The sequence below is a fragment of the Branchiostoma floridae genome, chromosome 4 (genome assembly GCF_000003815.2).
Source record: "Branchiostoma floridae strain S238N-H82 chromosome 4, Bfl_VNyyK, whole genome shotgun sequence".
Classification (NCBI taxonomy): Eukaryota; Metazoa; Chordata; class Leptocardii; order Amphioxiformes; family Branchiostomatidae; genus Branchiostoma; species Branchiostoma floridae.
In genome coordinates this window covers 23,316,300-23,321,042 of record NC_049982.1, presented here as the reverse complement: position 1 = coordinate 23,321,042, position 4,743 = coordinate 23,316,300, and the positions used below count along the sequence as shown (strand labels likewise).

Genomic DNA, 4,743 nt, shown 5'->3' with positions numbered 1-4,743 from the left:
GACGAGCCAATCAGTGCGCAGAAGGTTATGGAACTACCCTGTCTGCTCTAATTGATATTCATGAGCACGTCCCGCGGACAGGTGCGTGTTCTTTGTTAACGTTTAGACAAGAAGGTTTTAGGAGCATGTTTGCGAACCGACATATTGCTTAGACTTGTGCCGGGTAAGGGAGTTTGACGAGGAAGGGAGTGTGCTGTGGAAGGGAGTTTGCCGTGATAGCGAGTCTTTGCCCCGTCCGACTACTCCCTATCACGGTAAACTCCGTTCCACATCATTAACTCCATTCCTCGGCAAACTCCATCTCCCGGCACAAGATAGCATAGTCAACGTTGAAAATCGCCCCCCCCCAAAAAAAAACAACAACAACAGCCCCGTTCCGAAGACTGCAACAGGAGTCTACATACCGCTGGCTATACTGTAAGTTGAACTCTTTCTACGAAATATCACTATAAGCTGTTTTCAAACTTGTCTGTGACTGAGTTTACAAAACATGTTGAAGAATATAGCACACATATATCGTCTGCTCGATTGTACTATTATCATTCATAGATTAGATTCGTTCCTTAGAATTCTTGAATATCAGCAACACTGGTACATGTAGTTCAACTGTGTTGTGTCATACATCGTATCCTTCACAACTGTCGTGCAATAAAGTTCTTCTGTTAGTCGCGTTAGTAACGTTTAAACTTCCAAGGGGTATCCTAATGTTGTGCAATCGTTTTCATCCAATCTCATTAGGGATGAGCCAATCAAAGCAGAGCAACATTTAGTGCTCCTGCTCTAATTAATATTCATGAGTACCTCCCGCATGTGCAGGTGATATTGCTGCTGAGGACAGGGTGGGTCATTTGACTTTACCAACGTTTTCACTGCTGTACGCAGGTTTCTTTGTTTACGTTTATTCAGGACATTATTTGGTGTTTTCATTACAGTTCGCCGTGTTCTTTGAATTTGTGAAGAAACATCGACTTTCGTAAGGTCTATAGCAACTACTTACAGTACATATAAAACAAGACATATACATGTATGGATATCTATAGATATGAATAAGTCATCATGTTGAGTCTAGCGTGTCATTTACACACATTCATTTTAAGTTATAAACAGTCTTTGATACATTTACTTATTTGTACACAGTAAGTGTTATCGCTTCCCAGAATGTAGTTAGTTTTATCTATCGAACGGAAAGTATCAAAGTCTTTAGAGCAAGTGGAAAGAAATATGAACAGCTTTGTGCGTTTATCATCATGTCGTGAACGATGCGTGATAAAATGACGTTCTTCTTCAATCTCATTTAGGCAGAATGGGCAAAACCTCTGGTCACGGGGAATTTTATGATATCTCCCGGCTTCTACATTTAGTTTGTGACTACAGATTCTTATGATTGCTCTACGAAATTCAAAACTGTGTACATTCCAGTGTTTCTGTTTTTCCGTATCTTTCCTTAAGCGCAGAAATATATTTTTTTTCCGGCGGACATAAGTGAACTAGCGTTTCCTTACCTATCCTATCTCCACAGAATGAGTCAATGATCTTGCTGTTTGCTGAAATTCCATCATGGAATGACACAACGTCAGCGCTACAGTTGTTAGAGCCTCGCCGGTAATTTCCTCTATCAAAATTGATCTGAAACAGACAACATTTACCCATCTTGGTCAATAGGTCAGAGATATGGTTATTCCTCTGCTGTATAAGAAAACAGGTTGGCATCAAAGAAAAAAAAATTAATTTGTTGGAATGGCAAGTAAATCGGAGTATGACGGAGATGTCTCAAGTTGAGAGCTCATAGATCGGAAATATGGTATAAACGTAACTCAACCGCGTTCGAGGAACCACATGTAAAGAAATTTCACTGGAAATAGTTCGAATTGCATTCTCAACAACAAATGCTCAAGGCAAGTAACCTTCTTGTGATTGGTCAATGTATGACCCAATCTTTATATCGGGTTTTTAAAAAAGGCTTACCAATATTAACGTATTTTCGTTGGTCTGGATGTTCCATTCACAGTGGTCAGACGTGGCATCTGTGCTACTGCTTACATGTCCTCGTTCACCGGTCAGATGATGGATACATCTTGACTCTGTTGAGAAATACGCGTTAGCTCATTATCAATTCCAAATCGTTTCGTAAGATATACGTAGGATATCCACGCTCAAACACAGACTCAATTGAAACCTCATTTTGTCCTCATAACAAGTAAATATGACATTCAGAAATACGCTTTCTTAGTAACGGATATCACCCCCTCTGGAAGAACATACAGAAGAACATACAGAAATTCCAAGGCAGAAATACACTCATACATACACACACACACACATACACACACACTCTCTCTCTTTCTCTTTCTCACACACACACACACACACACACACACACAAACACACATACATACACACGCACGCACACACACACACACACACATATATATATATATATACACACATACTGTCGCACAGAGAAAGAGTGAGATAGACAGACGGACAAATAAACAATTCATTAACCGACTGTGAAACGTCCTCGAGCACTTACCGCCATATGCGGGACTCCAGTTCATAACACAGAGTAGAACAAATGTCGCCACATGGATAGCAAATCTGCCCCTCATCCTCTTCTCAACCGCGTGCCCTGAAAACAGGATTGACATACGTGGACCTTATTAACATGCTAAAGCACGCTACTGACAGGTGTGGTATGTCTACGGTCACACAAGTATGGAAACTACCCCCAGGGCATACTCAAGAAGCCGTGTAAGAGTATTCTGCCTGGTGCGTCTTTGGGTGTTATGTTAACAATGGCCTCTTTGTGCTATGCTCAGGAATCTATCAGTTTTCCCCTATGCAGTCCAGTAGTTACATTCATGTTAGCTAATATTTACCATAGCAGTAGAGTTTTAAAAGGTACGAATTATTGATGGGATATATTTTCAATCTAACGTTTATGCCTAAATAAAAAACAAACACCACTCGTGATTGTTGTTGTTATCGCTTGGCTGCGTCATCAGCATGGTTGGTTTGATATCACACAGCGCTATAGGCGGCACAACAAGAAATGTCATGAATGAATTAAAATGTAATTATTGTATTCATAATTTCTTGCTCAGGCCCAAGCCAAAGGAGCACCTCAAGGGCAAGTCGACGTCATAATGGAGATAAACGTGCATGTAGAATATGTAGACAATAGACTGTGGGGCACCTCGACTATGATGTTCTATCGCCGCCAGTTTTGCTGTTACCTATAGCTGCATAGCCACTCTTATGTGGCTATGAGTACAGCATAATTAACCTGTATAACGCACTTTGTATTTCTGTGCCTGTTTCATGTAGGAAATAACCACACAGGAAAGCCTCGGTAACTTTATAAAATCGTAGAACTTTCACTGAGCATGTGTACCTAAGTGTTGAGATCAGACCTACGAGAGTCTGTGTCTATGTCATATATGGGTGGATTCAAAGTTTATTTGTGTACTTTATTCGAAATCGGGATTACAACTGTTAAGAAACCCACAGTTCGCCCTTATACAAAGTTGCACAGAATTTAGAATGACGGAAGTGATGACTACGTCTACAATATCAATTGAAGAACACTAGTAGTAAACACGAGCAAATTAACGATTTCGTTAGGGACTCCGAGTCAGAAACTAAATTGTAGTAGAGAGTAGTAGTAGCAGAGACTGCACGCTGCAGAGAGACTAAAGTAACTGAGACTAACAACTTCACTTTGCAGCCCCCTCCCTCATCATTACTCACAAATTGATGTACCTTTTACTCAGAATTGTCTTACCTTTATGTGAGAACACCGGTTATTCAAGATGTTGGCAGGGATAGCTGGAGTTACCCGAGTCTTTCATGGCCCCTGTATGTCATGTTCAGGAAATGGCGGCCACGGGTTTGGTCAGTCAGGTAGAACTTGTGGGATTATTGACTCATTGATGACGTAGTTTTCTGACTACGCCAAAGACTATTCCACGGAAGTCGTGATTTGTGTGTTAGCTTTACCAATCATATGGCTGAGCTTCCTTGTTCATTCCTTGTAGCGCGTGTTAATGATAGAATATTAATCATCAAGAGACTAGATATATAAATAGTTTTTTTCCAACTGTGTTTGATTTTGTCCTTTTCCATTCAGAGCGGCATTTCAATGCAAATGTGAAAGAAATTTTAACAATTCTTCTTTAGAAATCTCTAAAAATTTCATGTCAGTCATGAAATAACTTGTGGGATCGTTGACCATTGTCATGTCATCCATGACGTAGTTTCCCTACCAGGCGACAGGCTCATCTCGTTGATCTCGTGATATGCGTGTTATCTTAAGCTTAAGCCTTACCGCTCCCATGGCCGACCTTACTTGTTTATTCGTAATGGCGCGTGTTTACTCACCACCGTGCACCGCCATCATTTGGGTCGTTAAGTTAGAAAGCTTTTTGTCTCTTAACTCCCGTGTTGGTCGTAGCTAAAGGTGGATTGACATGAGTGCGTATATATATACAAGCCCATGCCATGTGGGTTGCTGATTAACTTCGGTTTAGATAAGTTTATGGAAAAAGGAGTTGTATATTACTTTACTGCGTAGCCTTATTCTATCAAACAGAATTTTGGGCCGCAAACTTTACGTAACTTGAGTTCCACGACCCCATGTAATTAATAATATAGAATAATAAAAAAATATATAGTGCAACCTACATTGTAGCTGTTAGAAGTTAGTGTTTTATTTTACAAAGACCTGCATGTCTCCATCCCTGA

At 40.3% G+C, this 4,743-nt stretch overlaps 1 long non-coding RNA gene across 2 annotated transcripts; it reads right to left on the bottom strand.

The window, feature by feature from the left end:
- Nucleotides 1–1,502: 1,502 nt before the first annotated feature.
- Nucleotides 1,503–3,890, bottom strand: LOC118414597. Of its 2 annotated transcripts, XR_004831001.1 has the most exons (5): nt 3,785–3,887; nt 2,965–3,031; nt 2,534–2,629; nt 1,966–2,081; nt 1,503–1,626 (listed from the first exon to the last, which is right to left on the bottom strand). It is a non-coding gene; the product is annotated as an uncharacterized LOC118414597 (long non-coding RNA). The 2 variants fall into 2 exon arrangements; XR_004831000.1 differs by lacking the exon at nt 2,965–3,031 and having other exon boundaries at nt 3,785–3,890.
- Nucleotides 3,891–4,743: the final 853 nt, after the last annotated feature.